Source organism: Mustela nigripes, chromosome 14, assembly GCF_022355385.1.
Source record: "Mustela nigripes isolate SB6536 chromosome 14, MUSNIG.SB6536, whole genome shotgun sequence".
Classification (NCBI taxonomy): Eukaryota; Metazoa; Chordata; class Mammalia; order Carnivora; family Mustelidae; genus Mustela; species Mustela nigripes.
The window spans coordinates 4,346,469-4,364,392 of NC_081570.1; the positions used below are offsets into that span (position 1 = coordinate 4,346,469).

Here is a 17,924-nt window from a genome sequence, read left to right on the forward strand (position 1 = left end):
GAAGCTGCTGGAAGGACCCAAGTGTTGGTGCTGGGGCTTCAGTCTGAGCCGTCCGCCTTCTCAGGCCCAGGCTTCCCCCGTGGTGTCCAGCAGGGGAGCCTCTCGAAGCCTTGTGTTCTGTTGCATCAATATGTACTTAGGCACGCTAATCTGAATTAGAGAGCTGATTGTACATAATGACTCCTTGGGGATGCCGTGGTAGAAAAAAAGAAAATAAAAACTTAAGTAGTTTCCTGAATATGCGGAGTCAGTAAAAAAAATTCTTCTAAAATTAGTGTTAATTGAATCTGAACCTTGATAATCTTTGAACCTTTAATTTTTAATTTGATCCTTTAAAAAACTCATGCGACCTCTTAAAGATACAACCAATAAAAGTTACGCTGTAATGATTGTAAAAAGGCCGAGTTACTGTAGGGAAGTGAGTCGGTTGTGGGAGATATATGTGAATAGTACATGGTCCATTTATACGCGTACATACCCATACACAGACATATGTGTGTGTTTAATACGCACCGTAGTTTGTCTTTATTCAGACATCTCCTTCTCCCTCTGCCTCTGGAAATGGGGCACATTTTCGTCAGTTAAAAACAGAAATAGAAGCGATGGTCTTGACCCATTTTACACTTATTTATTTCAGGCTCTCACCACACACTTGTTCATGGGCGCAGCAAGAAGAGGGCCCCGCAGAGCTGGAGCCGTGAGCGCTGGCACATGGGACTCCGCGCTGGCAGAACTTGTAAGGGGATCTTGCCATCCTGTAGCCCCATATCTGGCTCCAAGATTATTCCGTTAGTGAAGTGGTTGCACTTAAAACCCCAAATTAATTTGAACCGAACGTTACTGGAAATGGAGTAGACGGAAGTGCCCTACTCTTGCTTTCCCCACAGCTGTTAAATGTGCAAGATCCACAGTCCTACCTGGCTGTGGGAGAGCAGGTCTCTGCCCAGGTGCCACTCTCGGTCCCCTTCGTAGGCTTCTCTTTTCCTAAGAGCCACAGATATAGTTATGTGTTGTTACTGTCTGTGTCTGACAGGACTGAAGTCCCACGAGGGTAGAGCCTCCGTGCTGTTCCTGGCCTGGATGTGTGGGGCAGGGCCTGGCTCTGTGTGGATAAATGCCGTCGAGTGCGTAAATGGCTCCACTGGCATGGCCTCCTTTCTGAATGTTTGTTTCTAATTTGCCTTTTATATATAACTTTTAAAAATGATAAAACAGTGAAACTTGGGGGTAAATATAAAAATTTTGTTGTGATTGAAATGAGTGGTGCGGGGTGTCTTTGAGATGCCAGAGCATATCACGACTTTAGGATATTAAATTACAAATTTACTCTCTGTTCTGGTATCCATGCTTCCTGATGAAGAAGTTGAGGATGTAGATTAGGAGAGATGGGAGTCCTGTGTCTGGAATACAGGTGTTCCTCAGAGACCTTGCAGTTCTGGTTCTAGACCACTGCAAGTAAACGAGCATCACGATAAAGTGAGTCAGACGGAAGTTTTTGTTTCCGATGCGTATGAAAGTTAAGTTTACACTGTATTGTACTCTGTTAAATGTGTTAATAGCATTATGTTTAAAAAAACATGCGTAGCTTAATTTAAAAATATTGCTGAGACATGCTAACCATCACCAGAGCTTTCAGTGAGCGATGACCTTTCTGCTGCTGGAGGGTCTCGCCTCGATGCAGCGGCTGTGGACTGCTCAGGGTAGTGGGTGCTGAAGGCTGGCGTGGCCGTGGCGATTTCTTACAAGGCCACAATGAAATTTGCTGCATAGATCAACTCTTCCTTTCACAAATTTCTCTAGCATGTGATGCTGTTTGATAGCATTATCCCCACGGTAGAACTTGTTTCAAAATTGGACTCTGTCCCCTCAAATGTGGCCACTGCTTTGTCAACTTAGTTTATGGAATATTCTAAATCCTTTGTTGTCATTTCAACAGTCTTCCCCAGGAGCAGATTCCATCTGAAGGTGCCTGTCCGTAGAAACAACTCCTCATCTGTTCAAGTCTTATCTCGGGACTGCAGTGATTCGGTCCCATCTCCAGGCTCCGCCTCTAACTCTAGTTCTCCTGCTGTTCCCACCATACCTGCAGTTCCTTCCTGCACTGAGGTCTTGAACACCTCAAAGTCATCCATGAGGGTGGGAGTCCATTTCTTCCAAACCTCCTGTTTGTGTTGATATTTTGAGCTCTTCCCATGAATCATGAATATTTTTAGTGGCATCTAGATGGTGAAAACCTTTCCAGGGGTTTTCAGTTTACTTTGCCCACATCTGTCAGAGGAATTCGTATCTAGGGCAGCTGTCGCCTTATGAAATGTGTTTCTTAAATAGTAACTTGGAAGTTGAAATTACTCCTTGACCCATGGGCTGCAGGATGGATGTTGTGTTAGCATGCGTGGAAATGACATTAATCTCGTTGTACATCTCCACCAGAGCTCTCCACGACCACAAGCATTGTCCATGAACAGTACTGTTTCGGAAGGGATCTTTTCCCTGCGCAGTAGGTCTCAACAGTGGGCTTAAAACATTCAGCAAACCATGTTGTCAACGATGTGCTGTCATCCAGGCTTTGTTGTTCCATTGATAGAGCACAGGCAGAGTAAATTTAGTGTGGTTCCTCTAGCATAGTTCTAGAACTTGTACAGTGGTAAATGAGCATTGGTGTCCAGGTCCAGTCACCAGCTGCATTAGCCCCAACAAAAGAGGCAGCCTGTCCTTGGAAGCGTTGAAGCCGGGCGCTGACTTCTCTCTAGCTGTGGAAGAGCTGGGTCAGCCTTCCGAAGGCAGGTGTTCTGTGTACAGTGACGATTTGTTGTGTGGTGTCGCTGCCTTCGTGAGTCCTCTGAGCCGGAGCTTCCGGAGAGCTTGCCTCGGCCCCTGCACCAGCACGTGCTGCTTCCGCTTATGCTCTCAGGTGATGGACACGGCTTCCCTTAACCTCTCGAAGCCACCTCAGACCTTTCTGAGGCGGCTCCGTCCCCTCTTCTCAGCCTTCAAGACCTGGGGAGTGAGGGCCTTGCTCTGGATGATGCTTTTGGCTTAAGGGACGTTAGGTCTGGTTTGATCTTCTCTCTGGATCACTGGGACGTTTCCCTTATCAACACTGAGGCTGTTTTGCTTTCGTACTCCTGTGTTCGCTGGAGGAGCACTCTTCATTTCCTTCGAGAACTCTTCTTTGCATGCACAACTTGGCCTTTTGGCACGAGAGGCCTCGCTTTCAGCCTGTCTCGGTTTTCAACATGCTTTCCTCTGAGCTGAAGCATTTCTAGCTTTTGATTTAAAGTGAGAGACATGGGCTCTTCCTTTCAGTTGAATACTTAGAGGCCACTGTAGGGTTATTAACTGGCCTAATTTCGGTATTATTGTGTCTCGGGGACCAGAGAGGCCTGAGGAGAAGGAGAGACAGGGAACGTCTGGTCCCTGGAGCAGGAGGACACACCCAGCATTTATTGGTAACGCTTGCCATCCTGCATGTTTGTGGTTTGTGGCATCCCAAAATAATGACAGTAGCGACATCAAAGATCACTGATCCCAGGTCACCATAAAAATATAATAATAATTTAAAAAGTTTAAAATACTGCAAGAGCTACCAAAACATGACCCAGAGACACAAAGTGAGCAAATGCTTTTGGAAAAATAGCGCCGATAGACATGCTTGGCGCAGGGTCGCTGCAAACACTTAATTTGTAAAACTCAATACCTGTGAAGCCCCGGAAAGCAAAGCCATAAAACAAGCTCCTTTATTCTAATACTAAGATATCTAGCAAGAGTCTGGAAAGAAGCATTGAAAAAAATTAGAGGGAAAGTAGATAGTTTTAAACTTTTCTTAATATTTAACAATTTAAAAAGTAGATTTTGGCATCAAGTAGACCAGAGAAACCAAAATATTTCCTAGATCAAAGGGGCATTCACCACGACACAGAGGCAGTTACGCTGATGGTACTAACAGAAGTACTTGTGTTCTAGAACACCCATGTGTTGCAGCTGTTCCCTCTCTATTCCTGTATGCTTGTGTAGGCCACAGTACCCACATGTCCTTGAGAACCTTCGAGGAGGATTGGTTGGTTTGTTTTTAGTCCAGAGGTCAAAACCCAGGGAAACTGTATCCTGTGACGTACACTGTCACCTCAAGGAGAGATTATTTGGGGCACTAAGTTGTGCCAGACCGTGGAAGAATCTGAGCGGCCCAGGGACAGTGCACTGCATTTGTCACATTGTGCCCATTCCCTCGTGAACTTTGGTTATTCATCGTGCGCTGAGAGAATCATGGGAAACCAGGAAAACCAAAGGCCCAATTGAGCTTGAATTTCTGTCACATAGAGAGGTACCCAACATTTCTGATCAAATCAGTAAATATGTTTCACTTTCTTTTAAATAAAGTGTGAAAAGCAAAGAGCAGATTTTTATGTACCACAAAGCAAAACAAAAAAAACCTTTCAGGGCATAATGCGTTTTTCATTAAACTTACCGCTGAACTATTTTGATTATGTAATCTTATCCTCCCATGAAAGTATAAGAAGTGTGAATTTTCTGGGGTGAAGAAATAATTGCAGAAGGTAGTTAATGAGGCAGAACTCACAAATCTGCGTTTATAGTTCTGTGGGCAAATAAATCATCAGTGGAGGATACAGATGTAAAGAAAAATTCTTGATTGCGTTCAAGAAATGCAAGGTTGAACTTTTTACTAAAATAGAATTTTACAGCCTCTCTGAGGGATGTCGTGAGTATTAAATAAGTGTAATGTGCTCAGAATAGCAGCCCAGGGCGTAGTGAGCACTAGGAAATGTGTGCTCTTTATCTCTTCACAAGGATTTTAGTACAAAAGACTAAATCATGTTTTAATCATGCATAATAAACTGAACTGTAATTTAGCGTGGTGAAAGTCCACTTTAACTCACAATCAAGAGTGGCTTTCAAAGCAAGGAAAATGCTGAAATGTTTTTCTTTGGGCTCTTATGTGCGCCCTGTAGGACATCCTGGGACAGGTTACCCAGAGGACAGCCCTGGAGGCGAGAGATGCAGGAGCAAATGTGTAACTCTAGATGTATTTTGAAATCCGTTAATTTCATAAACCTGAAGATTTGATTGACTTTTTTTTTAAGTATGCCCTGTTGCTGTGTGTGTGTACTTCTAAGTTTTATGGAATTACATTGAGACTTATGACCAGCAGATGCTTAAAGCCGCTGTCAAAAAGACATACCTAGCGCTGCATTGATTAGAAATCTAGTCTTCATTCAACATTCCTGCAGTTTAAAATGTGACAGAAGTTTTTCCAGAGTGATTACATGAGTTAGTGCCCTCTGGTGGCACACAGAGGACATCAGGCAGGGAGGGACTGACCTAGGAGCCCGCCTCCGAAAGCTCTTGTGAGCCGGAGCCATCTTGTAATTGGTTCTTTTCTGAGAGCTTTTCTTTTTGGTGGGTTTTGAAAAGGCCGACGGTGGTTGATTATACCGTCTGTGACTTATCTTTCACGTATTGGGAGCTCGTCAGTGCCCTGCTCCATTAAGCCGTGGCCCTGGGGTTGACTAGTGACAGCCTTACAGGGAGACTTCTCTGGCAGCATAGGCTAGGATGGGTGTCCTGGTGAGAGGATTTTCAGGTGAACGTGCTGGTGGAGGGTCTCCCAACGTTAAGATTTTCCAAGGGGGATCAGGACATCCATTTTCAGATGCATCTCTTAATTTGCCTTTTGAAGAGGGGACCATCTCACTTCTTGGATTGATGGCCTTTGGGTGACTCAGTGGTGCCGCTTGAGACAAACCGATTGGAAGCAGGTGGGCATTTGTTGTTCATTGAGCTCTTCCCTGGAGGGCAGGGCCCGCCTTCCCACCTGGGTCCTTTGGCCAGACTCGCTTACTCTTTGGGCTTTAGGGTGAGGCGGATCCGGAACAGCATCCCACCCCCACCTCTGAAAAGCTGGGGGGCCCTGGGACAGTCGCTCTGTTTTATGTGAGTCTCTAGCCGTGCGATCTGGCTGCTGCCGCTTCAGGAGACTGTCGTGTGGTGGAAGTGAGCAAGTTGTAACCTTTGTGCAGATAGCCATTACATTCGTTTTACTTTCCTTCTCTTCCCTAAAGGTAAGCTTCTCCTTCCTTTTTAATTATCATTCAAAAGCTGAACTTTTAATCTTGGAATAATTCTATATTTACTGCCAAGTCGCAGAGGTGGTACAGAGTTTGCATAGTGCCATCATCTAGCTTCTCGTGCAGGCCTCACTTGGACGCTGTTGAGGTTTCCTGATACATTAATATGTGACCCCTGTGGACTCTGACCATATTTGGCTTAAAGTTCCAGTTCAGCATTTATGAGGCTGCAATGTTTGCCTGAAAACCCGAATTCTGCTCAAGATGTGGCCTTTGCCTCCAGATCATTCTTCGGTTTTATCTGGGTCCATGTCTGTGAGTAGTCTTTGGTTTTCCAGGATCTTAACACCTAAATAGATTCCCCATTGATGCAGTTAGTGAGCTGTGCCCCCACAGACAGAACGAAACAGGTGACCGAAGTCACCATGTCACCGAGGCACTTTGGCACCCTGGGCCGCTTCTCACACCACCACAGCTTAAGTCAAGGTAGAAACATGTGCATATTCCCCCAAACCCCCCCATCCCAAAAACCTTTCTTATATTTGGAAATACAAATAGAACTGACGTGGCTTCCTAATCAAAAGCCCACCAGCTAGTTCTGCTGTCTAGAGGCTGGAGCAGTTAGTATACCCAAAACGGTAGCAGCGCTCACATTGTACCTTTACGGTCTAAGAAAGTGGTTTCCCAGACAGCGTCCCATTTGGTTTCTTCACCCTGAGAGATAGTCAGGGAGAGCTTTGTCGCTCCCTTTTTGTGTACCTGGATGAGGTAAGGGAGGCCAGGGGGTGACTGACGGAGGCCAAGTTCATTAGAGCCACTCTACCCATGACCGAACACCTCTCACCCGGGCCTCCCCCAGCACACCTGCAATAATGTGGCTCTGAAAATGCTGTTTTCCCTCTTTTATGTTGGCTGAATTCCACCCCAGTGATCGTATTTGTGCTTCTAATATGCACAGTTTTTGGATACCTAGTTGATAATTTATATATTTTGTTTCAGCCCAGATTCTTCCTGAATATGATCAGATCAGCATGATTAGGCTTGATTTAGCAGACTCTCACCGTCCTGGGCCATTAGGGGAAGTCGCAATCTGTGCTGACACCGAGCACTCGCAGGCCCTGGGTACCTGCGGCCTCCTTGGAGGCGGCGTCCTGCGTGTGTATCTGGGCTGCGTATTGTGCTGGGGGGAGCCTTGGCCGTGGAGACACATGGGACGTATCTCCTTCTCCTCCTCCTCCTTTTTTAAACAAGAACAGAAGAGATATTTGAGTCAGAAAATGATGTAGTTTGAAAAAGTGGTAAGTGGACAGACTCGGTTCTTGAAAAGCTAGCAGAATATCGTATTTACACATTTAGATCTAATCAGAAAACAGAAATGAGTCTCCTAAGAATTTTTTTTTTTTTGCAAATATGGTGCTTTTAGATGTCTTCTAGTATCTGTTTCTGTGGCATAAAACTTAATTTTGTCATTATTTAGTTTTGGTAGGTCTCCATTTCTAACAGTGTCTCATCTGACCTTTCTGAAACCCTGAGGTCAGAGGCAGCCACGCACTAGAGGCTGTCGTGGTACTTTGTCCCAGCCGGTTAAGTCTCGCTGACCACATTGGGGAGTTTGGTGGGTGGTTTTCTTTGTTTTGTTTTCTAATTAGTAACATAGACCAATCTACAAAGCCAAAGTCAAGTGGAAGAATTAAGATATGTTTTAATCTTTTCAAGTTCTAAAAGTCTCATTAAGGAACCTCTTTTTTTTAAAGCTGACAAAGTCCCCAAGTGCTTTCCTGGTTCCTTCCTGGCACCTCAGCATTCTGGAGCCGCATCAGGGTAAATCCCTGGTGGCTTTCCTCACGCCTCTAGTGTGGGTTGGCGTGCTGCTCCCTTATGGATGTCCCGTGGGAGAGGGCTTTGCTGGTGTTCTAGATACCCTCTTCAGGAAGTTGTAAAACAGATGGGGCTGTCCGGCAGGTGGGTCGGAGAGGCTAGGTAACCATCGACCTGAGATCGTCCCTGCTGATGTGGGCACGAGTCACAATGAAGTTTTAGCTTCTCGGACACGTCGTTGGGGAAGTTGCGTGTCGTGATAGGCTGTGTCCCATCAGGGGGAGTCCTGTGGGACAGACTCCCGAGAAGGTTAAGCGGGGGCTGCTGTGCTTCCACCAGTGGGCGGACTTGGCTGTGGGTGGCCCACGGTAGTTACCGCTTCCCTCTTTGAGTGACTCAGTCTGAGAAGAGGGAGTTTTGTATTCACTTGGGGTTTTCTTACACTGACTGGAAAGAAGAGGAAGACTTCAGTTGTAATTTACAATAGTGACCAAAAACCTCAAGCCTGCTCTCCACAAACCATCCAATTATCCAAATATTCATTCACATTATAAATTTCTTTCAGCCACAGGGCACTTTTTTCCCCCTTGTCTTTTTCCTTTCTGTTTTCTTTCCCCACCAGATAGATTCACACTGAAAAATAAAACAGACTCCAGTATTTGCTTGTTGGAAATTAAGATCTATGCCCAGAGGCGCCTTGTGGCAAGCGCAGTGAAGTAAGCTGAGAACTGGGGCGCTTGTTTATTTGAAGGTTGGGTGTGACATATGAATGAGCCTATCTTTTTGATACCCACCCATCTGTCCTGGACTGAAACAGGCATTTGGAGTAGGTTTTGCATTTTAAGTTCAATTTTGAGAACCAGCCATTCACGGTGAATGCAAAGTTGCTGGAAGTTTGTTTCCAAAATGATGCCATCCTCTATTTCTGTGAACCCAATAAAAATAGCATGGAATTAAATTTAATTATGCTATGCTGAATATTTCATGTGGAATTAAGGGGCAGGAGTTGCCTTTACAAAGCATTAAGTTTGGAAAGAATAAAGGCTTTGGAGGTTCTTTGGAAGATACTATAATTAAAAGATTTGCTCAAATGTATTTGTCCCCTTTTGAAGAGTTTAAAGAAATCCATCCCTCCCTTCCTAAACTGATTGCCTCTCAGACACCAGCCCCGCTTGGCAGTAAGCATGGTGAAGCCACTGCTGATCTAACGGCTTCTTCCTGTTAAATGTAAAATAGGTTTTTAATCTTCTGATTTAGACGTTTAATAGAAAGTAAATGTTTGACTTGCTTTGGTTTCTGCTGAACCTGTATTTAAATCCACACAAACAGTTGGAATAAAGTGAAAACATCACTGGACTAGCTATTTTAAACATTTCAGGATGTGAGAATGCTAAATGGGGTTCCCTTTTAAAACTAGAAATGGCTGCTTGCATTTACATAATTACTGCTAACTAGCACAACATTTTACATGGTGACAAACGCAGGGTAGAAAAGGGATCTGTTTAAAAAAGCCTGGTAAGAGGAAGCTGAAAAGCTCTGTGAGCCTCTGCCTTGTGCCTTTGCAAAGCCAGGGGAAGGAAACCTTCCCGTGGGGAGGGTGATGTCACGGGAGGAGGCAGGTAACTCAGGCCGCTGCTCAGAGCCACCCGTGAGCTGTCCCTTTGGACGAGTTTGTCAACCTTTCATTGGGAAGCAGGATTGTAGATATTGGTTCCTGAATCTGCTTTTCGATTTTGGAAGCGGGTATGGCACTCTCTGTCCACTATTAAACGCCGTCTGGTGAGGCTGAAGTTCAATGTTGGTGAGAAGAGCCTGGGAGGATATTTGTGAAAATGAACACCAGTGTCGCCTCGTCCACATTGGGCAGTCAGTGAGTACCTCCAGCCGGAAGCTTAGGTGTGTCTTTGACTCTGCCTTTTATCCCCTGCCCCACGTGGGACCCACTTGTAAGTTCCTTTTTCCTTCTCACGTGTGGCTCGCTGTGTATGTCTCTGCTGGCACCTCTGGAGTCTGGGCTGTCCTTGTTTGCTTTGCCTGACGTCCGTCCCCTCTTCCTGTCTGGACTCCAGTTGCCAGTCTTGCTCCCCGGGCAGGGACCGGGGTGATCTATGAAAGGTACAAGCGGGTGAGGTCACTAGCTCGCCTCAGAGCCCTGCAGTGACTTTCTGCCCATTCGGAGTGTACTTGGCGCATGTGACCTGGGCCCTGGGACAGCTCTCAGGCCCTCCCATTTGCTTTTTCCTCAGGGCACATCCACCCTTCCCACGGCTGGAACACACCCCGTGTGCTTCTCTTCTGCAGTTTCCTCTCCGTGCAGTGGTGCCCCCTCCTACCCCGTATTCGTGGGCCGCCTTCTTCAGGCCTCTCCAGTCTCACCTCAGCTGTCCTCTCCTCAGGGGGGCCCTTCCCAGACAACCCATCCTAGCATGGTGCTCTGTCACTCTATCATGTGGTGTGTCTTGGTAGCATTTATTACTGTCTGAAATGGTTTCTTTCCCTTTCTCTGCTCTCCTCCCCACCCCTCTAGAACGTGAGCTCTTTCCGGGCACGACCTAGGCCGTCTCCTCAGCTGTATTCTCAGCAGCGACAGGTGCCTATGAGGTGCAGGTTGCCACTGATGAAGGGAATGCAGGAGAGGAGCCCCCGACAGCATTCATGTCCAAGGAGGGGGCTGACCTGGTGGAACTGGGCACCTAGAGGGACAGTCCTGAAGTCCTCCTCCCCAGATGGTTTCTGGAATGGTTTAGGAAAACACCACTCTAAACCTTGCCTTTGCACATTAAAAGTTGACATTTGGGGGTTCAGAGAACGGCTGTGAACATGGTTCAGCCCATGTCCAATGAGAGTTGGAGACCTCGCTCTCCTGGCTTCGCTAGTGAGACGAAAAGTCAGCGTTCCCAGTGCTTGTGTTTCGGGGAAGCTCGTTAGTGGGGGGTTTTGCCTCCTTGCTGGGGCGGTGGCACAGCACTGCCTGACTTTGCCGGAGATTGAATTTGAATTCACCCACACCCAGCTTGAGAGCTAGACCTCATTTTCTGTGATTGCCCAGGGCATCTTTCTTGTGAGCGCTGTGGGTGCACTTGGTACGTTCCACCTTCTCGCTGGGGTTAGGGGACCAGTCTCTGAAGATTCCAGTTATTTGTAGAAATCTAAACTTCGCTGAGTAGCTTTTAGCTTCCCTGGTTCTCCTCTTGGCTATGTCTTAGATTTTTAGGAGGAAAATGTGGTGAGGCTAGATAGCTGGCAAGTTGATGAGGATAGTTAAATTGAACCAACCTATACGTTCAGCTTTCCTAGCGAGGAAGAGAATCCTGCTTCCACCCCGTGGCCGTCTCAAATATGATAGACGCCTGCAGGCTGTCTGTCAGAGCATTGACTTTGGTCCCACATAGGTTCGTTAGGGATTGGGTTATAGAACTCAGGAGCAAAGCCCCACTGTGCAAGCTTCCATTCTTGGTGCTCTCTTTATCTGGATGTTATTACACTGTTGGGTTGTTTAATCAGTAAAAACACTAACTTCTCAGTTACCTTATCCTGAAATGGACCTTCTTAGACCCAAGATCTAGGGCTAGAACCCTTGAGCTGGAGCATTTGCAGTTTTTGATTGAGCATCAGCTCATTAGACTGGATTTAAGAGAACCCCTCCCCCCACCCCTTCTCACGTGAGACCGGAGCCTCGTGCCACCCATGGCATGGAGTCTTGACTGCCCAGCCCCCCACTTGCCTGGCTAGAGAACAGGCTCGAGCTGGAGGGAACAAGCAGGACGAAGGCAGGCAGAGTCAAGAAAAGGCCTGGACTGCCTGAGCCAGAGATGTACACAGTGCGGGGGGCTTGCTAGGGTTGGAAAATGGGTTTCGAGCTGCTTCTGGGAGGTCTTGCAGGTAAAAAGTAGGCAACCACAGCAGGTTTTTTCCCCTGATAATGAAGCTGGTGAACTGGGGTGTGCGTAGGGCCACCTGGGGACAGGGAGAAGAGCTGGGAGAATTGTACCCATCATTGATTTCCTAGTTACTGGAAACTCCGTTAGCCCGTCTTTCCTGGGAGCCATTTCCTTCTCTAACAGACACTGGGAGAAGCCGTCTACTGCATACCCCTGAGTTATATGTCTTTTTTGATTTGGTCCTTCTTGGTTGATTGCTTTTGAAGTTCAGGTGATGGCTTGGTCAACTGAATATTCGGAACAGACTCCCGTCCATACCTGGCTGGTAAGTATCTGAAGAGCACTGACTTTCCTGCACGGGCGATTAGCACACTTGACATTGTGCCTGACACACACACCGTGTATGTGGCGGTTACTCTGTAATTGGGCGTGAACCAGGGTGCTCTGGTCTGGCCTGAAGAAGCGAGGTTGCCCCTCTGGAAGGGCATCCTGGTTACGTTTCCCTGGCAGTGGGTGCGAGCGAGGGACAAGTGCCTATTTACTGTTGTTCCCGTCTCCTTTTCCAGCCTTAAAAAAGCCAAAATGATTTCCTGCCCGTGAATTGCTTGGTTTTCTTTTTCTGGTCTTTCCTTTCGTGGCCAAGATATTTGCAGAAATTTCTGGCTAACCAGCCGTCTGTAACTTTCCTCTTCGTTGCAGATGCTGTGGTTAGGGGTACACGAAGAGCCCCAGAAATCCACACTTGTTGCCTCAGGAAAGCTGGGAAGCCAGCGGTTCAGCCGCTGCAGTGGGGTTTTACTTCCTTGTCTTGAGACGGGGTTGGACTCTCTAAATCCTTCAAGTTGGTTGAGATACTTAAATATTTGTTAAATTTCAGTGTGTCCGACTTAGAGAAAATGAATTACTGTGTATACTTTGTAAGACCCATCTTTTGCCCATTCCTTGGCTTGTAGCAATGATGAGGCTTAAAGATTCCGTCCTTCAGGCAGACAAGTTAAAGCTCGCAGACGGTGAGAGAAGGCGCCAGCCGCGGGGAGCAGTTCTCTCGTGTGGCATTGGCGTGTGAGTTGGCCCCTCAGGATGGTACACATGGTTTCCAGGGAAGAATTCTGGAAAGACACTGCAAAGGGATTTTCCCAAGTCTTGTCTCAAGGGGAATCTCCTTTTTGCTTCAGCCGTGATTCCTAGACCGATTTCCCGCCCTATTGTCACCTAGTGGACTTCCACACAGGTGCCTGGTTGATGGAGATCCCCTGGTTGGCTCTGTTTGAACCATGATCTTTTTAATGGTGAACTGGATGATCTAGACTGAGTCCCAGGGTACCCCTGCTTTGAATCCCCTTTGGATGCAAGGATGCCCACGGCCTGCCCTCGTGTGGATCTGTAGGACAGACCAGGTAGTCCTGGAGGGTCTGTGAAGTCATCTTACCTGGAGTGCTCTTCCAGGTGAGGGTGGGTTTGCTGCCCCCGACACACTGCTGTCCCCGTGAAAGTGTGCCCGGCCCGCTTACCCATCTGAGATGCCCTGCAGCTGATAAATAATAATTATGGCGGTGTGATTGCTGAAAGGCAGGCTCCAGCCAGTGTGTGCTGGGTTGTAGTGTTTTCCTGATGGATGGAGCCTATTCTGGGAAGCAGCTTATTGTCTCACATGAACAGGCTTTCTAAAATAAATGACTGCTTTCTTAATATTTTGAATCATTTTCTTCAGCACATGTTTTGTAGCCGGGGTTTGAAAGCTTGCCAAATATATGCCTTCGCACAACTCCCTGTAGGGCTGGATATAACCAGACCAAACAGTGTGATTTAAGGTTGAACATAATTGGGAACTCAGCAATCACTTGCCTTGCGTTTGATAGAATGGCAGCAGAGTGGTATGGAGTTACTTCTCCGTTAAAAAATTATATATATAACACACACACACGCGTGCGCGTGCACTCGTATATAGTTCCACCACCTCATAATAGAGAAGTTGTGTCTGAAACCACTGGTCAGAAACACTAGTGTGAAAAATCATTCCTTGACTTTTGTGGTGGAGGCAGTAATGAGCTGCAAACAGTCCTAGCAGTCGGTACCACAGGTGTGACTGAGGACCTGAGTCGTATTGTATAAGATTTTAGGATGGAGAAGAATCAGATGGTGGCAGAAATACGTCGTAAACCCAAGCCTCCGTCAAGACTTTCATCAGGTGATGCGTTCCTTGTTTCTTTGCACGCCAGTAATTGAGCCATAAACTTGGTGAACTTGGTGCTGCCTCCCCGTTAAACAAGGGGCCTTGGTGTTTATATTTCAGGCGCTGCTGTGTGGGATTGTTGGACTGTCGGTCTCCTATAATTGAGACCTTTTCATGTGGCTCTTGTGCGGTGGGAAAAATGCTATTGACAGCCCCACTTCCTGGAGCTCTTCAGAAGATGGACTTGAGAGCTCTTTGAGAAGTCACATGCGGAATCCAAGTGTGTTTACCAGGCCGAAGGAGGTCATATTGGCAGACGTTTATGGGGACTGTCCGGGCTGCAGAGGGTTGGAGGTGCACAAGAACGTCTGCTTTGCCCCATGGCACACTGGCTCCTTCAGGCTTGTTGCCAGCCCCCGCGCTGCGCAGGAGGAGGGGGCCGGGGAGGGAAACCATGCCCTGCACGGCTACTGTGGTTCCCTGATGATGGCATCCCATTGCCGTGCCGTGACCCAGCCTGCTGCCACCCCTTGTAAGAACAGGAAATAAAACTCTGAGGTGGAAATGTTGCTATCTCAATTTATGCAATTACAGTGAATTTCTTTCAGCCCTCCCCCGCCCCCATGAAAGTTTGGACACTTTTCTAGTCATTGAAAAGCTATCTTTTGGAGTTTCAGATAGTCAAATAAACCCAGCTCTAGAATTTAACTTTTATACGCAAACAACATGATTATGAGTATATATCTGTATATTCTACCTCTAAGAATACGTAAATTCAGTGAGATACAAAATACAGTCCATTGTATTTCCATATATTAGCAAAAGGTGAAATTAGAAAATCAGTATCATTGGCAATAGATTTAGAAACATCCAGTACAAAAAGCTGAGGATGCATGTACGACTTCTGCCCTGAAAACGAATGCGTTGCTGAGAGAGGAGAGAAGCCACGCACCAAGGCTGTGGACTGAAAGATTCAGTAGTGTTAAGATGTCTTTCTGTTTTCCCTAAATTGATTTAGGAATTCAGCGCCATCCTAGTCAGAAGTTAGACAAGCTGATTGTAGTTTATATGGAAATGCAAAGGACCTAGGGAAAACCAAATCAGTTTTGAGAAAGAATAAAACTAGAAGATTTCATTGCCTGATTTTCAAGCCTTCTTACAAAGCTACAATAGTCTCGGGTGGAATTGCCAAGGGTAGACACATACATCAGTGGGGCAGAATAAAGAGGTCAGAAATGGACACACATCCTCGGGCAGTTGATTTTTGACAAGAGTGCACGGCAATTCAGTGAGAAAGGATGGTCTTTTAAACAAATGGTAATGGAACAATTGGACATTCTGTGCAAATAACATGAACCTTGACCTGTACCCTGTATCATAGACAAAAATTAACTCAAAATGGATCTAAGTTTAGAGTCTAAAACTTTGATAAAACTTGTAAAAGACGACACAGGAGAAAGTTTTTGTGACTTCGGAGTAAGCAGAGATTTTTTTTTTTAAGATACTCAAAGCACAATCCCTAAAAGAAAAAATGGATTTTATACTTCATCAAAAGTTTAAAAATTCTGTTCTTCCAAAGATGCTGTCAAGACAATGAAACTATAGGCCACAGACTGGGAGGAAACATAGGCACAGCCTGTGTCTAATAAAGAACTTGCATCCAGAATATATGAACTCCTTAAAACTCAGTAACGTGAGTTATTAAAATGGCCAACTTAAAAATGGAGAAGAGATTTGAATAGCCACGTTAAGATCTACAGCTTAGCACATGGGAGACATCGGGGTCAAAAGTTATCAGAGAAGTGTAGTAGAGGGGCGCCTGGGTGGCTCAGTGGGTTAAAGCCTCTGCCTTCGGCTCGGGTCATGATCCCAGGGTCCTGGGATCGAGCCCTGCATCGGGCTCTCTGCTCAGCGGGGTGCCTGCTTCCTCCTCACTCTCTGCCTGCCTCTCTTCCTCCTTGTGATTTCTGTCTGTCAAATAAATAAATAAATCTTTAAAAAAAAAAAAAAAAAGAAGTGCAGTAGAAACCACAGTGAGCCTAGCCAGTGCACACCTGTTGGAATAGGTCTTCCAACAAAACAAAAGCCGTGGTAATACCAGCTCACATGCAAGGCTGGTGGGATTGCAGAATGGTACAGCCATTTTGGAAAGAAATGTGAGTTTTCTCTAAACCTGTACTTTAAAAAAAAAAATGTTAACCCTGTACTTAAAATATGGCCCCACAGTTCCAGTTGTAGGTATTTACCTGGGAGAATAAGAGGCTGTGTTTGTACAAGAACTCGCGTGGGAGCTGTGGGTTTATTCATGACTTCCCAGAGCACAACCCCCCGTGTCATTCTGCTGTCGAACGACTCTGTCAGCTCAGTGGAACACTACTCAGCAGGAAAAAGAGGCAAACGGATACCACACAGATGGTCCACACACGCATCCTGTTGAGTGAAAAGAAACCAGACTCAAAAGGCTGCTACTGCCTGATTCCATTTATAGGACTTTCTGGAAGAGGTAAAACTACAGGGCAGGGGAGCAGATCGTGGCTGCTGGTGCTGGAGGTGGGGGTGAGTTGGCCACAGATGGGTACAAGGGAACTTCTCTGAATTTTGCGTACTGTCGTGGTCACACAGCTATCCGTCTTTGTCAGACTGTATAGACCGGGACACTTTGAACAGGTACTTCACAAAAGAAAGCATACGGAAGGCCAGTTAACTTGTAGAAAGCTGCTCAACATCATCCCTTGTGAGGGAGGTGTGGCTTCAAGCCGTTAGGTGCCATGTTGTATGTCGCTGGTCAGTACGTCATGTTATAGAGCTTCTCGGGACGCCGTTGGGCGTGTGTATGACATGGAGGTTTGCTTTCTGTGGTTTCAGTTCCCGGCAGTGGATGACCCTCCGTCATCCACTCCGGCAGAGGGTCAGCAGTAGCCTAACGCTGTGTCACCCGCCCGCACCACTCACCGCCTTCATCCTGGCACGCAGGCATTTCATCCCCTCACGCCATCCTGGGAAGAAGGGTGAGTACAGTAGGATGAGAGAGGGAGAGAGACCGCAGTTCCCTAACTTTGTTGTGGTACGTTGTTATGATTGTTCTGTTTTGTTACCTGCTGTTGTTCATCTCTTACTGTGCCTGATTTATGAACTAAACTTTATTCCAGGTTTGGATGTATAGGAAAAACTTAGTGTATATGGGGTTCCGTGCTATCCATGATTTCAGGCATCCCTTGGGGGTCCTGGAAGGAGTCTCCTGTGCATACGGGGGTGCTCCCATATATGTTCACAAAAGGACTTGCACAAGAGTGTTTGTATAAAGCCCCAAACTGGAAACAGCCCAAATATCCATCATCTGCAAAACGGATGAACAAATTGTGGAATTCTGCTGAGCAATAAAAAGAATGAACTACCGGTACAGCCCATTTGGATGGATCTCGAAAACAGGACAAGTGCATACTCTGTGAAACCCATCTGTGGTCATGGAAAGTGGTTCTTGAGGACACTGGGTGGGGGAAGTAACTGGAAAGAGAGGAGGAGACTTAGTAGGGCGATGGAGGTACACTAAATCCCATTTTAGGTTGTAATTGTGTGGGCAGATGTCATTGTTAAAACATCAAACAGATTCAGATCCATACTTTCTATTGTATGTTAATTATACCTTAATAAAATTATCTTCACTCAGTTTTATACACATTTTATTGAATCCCCCCCCCCCCTTTTTAAGCCATTTATTCTGTTTGGTCATCACTGCATGTGTTTTGTGTAAGCCCGGCTTTCTGTGTGGTACTATCTTTGACGTTGTGCAGTATCCCACTGGGGCAGGCGGAAAGGCTCAGCTTCTGATCACATGGTTTGGCATGGCCACAGCTTCCGAATGTCAGAGGGGCAGGTGAGTAACCCCGTGTGTCTCGGCCCCGTGTCCTGTCGGATCTGCTTTTGTTGACCGGCTTGTTGTGTAGGATCGGCACTGCGGAGATCTTGAAG

The 17,924-nt window shown here is 46.4% G+C and overlaps 1 protein-coding gene and 1 long non-coding RNA gene across 15 annotated transcripts in view; both read left to right on the forward strand.

Moving 5' to 3' along the window:
- The window catches only part of CAMTA1 (calmodulin binding transcription activator 1), an 822,863-nt gene that overhangs the window by 96,511 nt on the left and 708,428 nt on the right, over nt 1–17,924 (forward strand). The window lies entirely within an intron of this gene.
- Nucleotides 643–17,614, forward strand: LOC132001090 (uncharacterized). 2 transcript variants are annotated; one of them, XR_009399524.1, is made up of 3 exons: nt 643–736; nt 14,076–16,458; nt 16,821–17,614. It is a non-coding gene; the product is annotated as an uncharacterized LOC132001090 (long non-coding RNA). The 2 variants fall into 2 exon arrangements; XR_009399525.1 differs by lacking the exon at nt 643–736 and adding an exon at nt 11,627–12,107.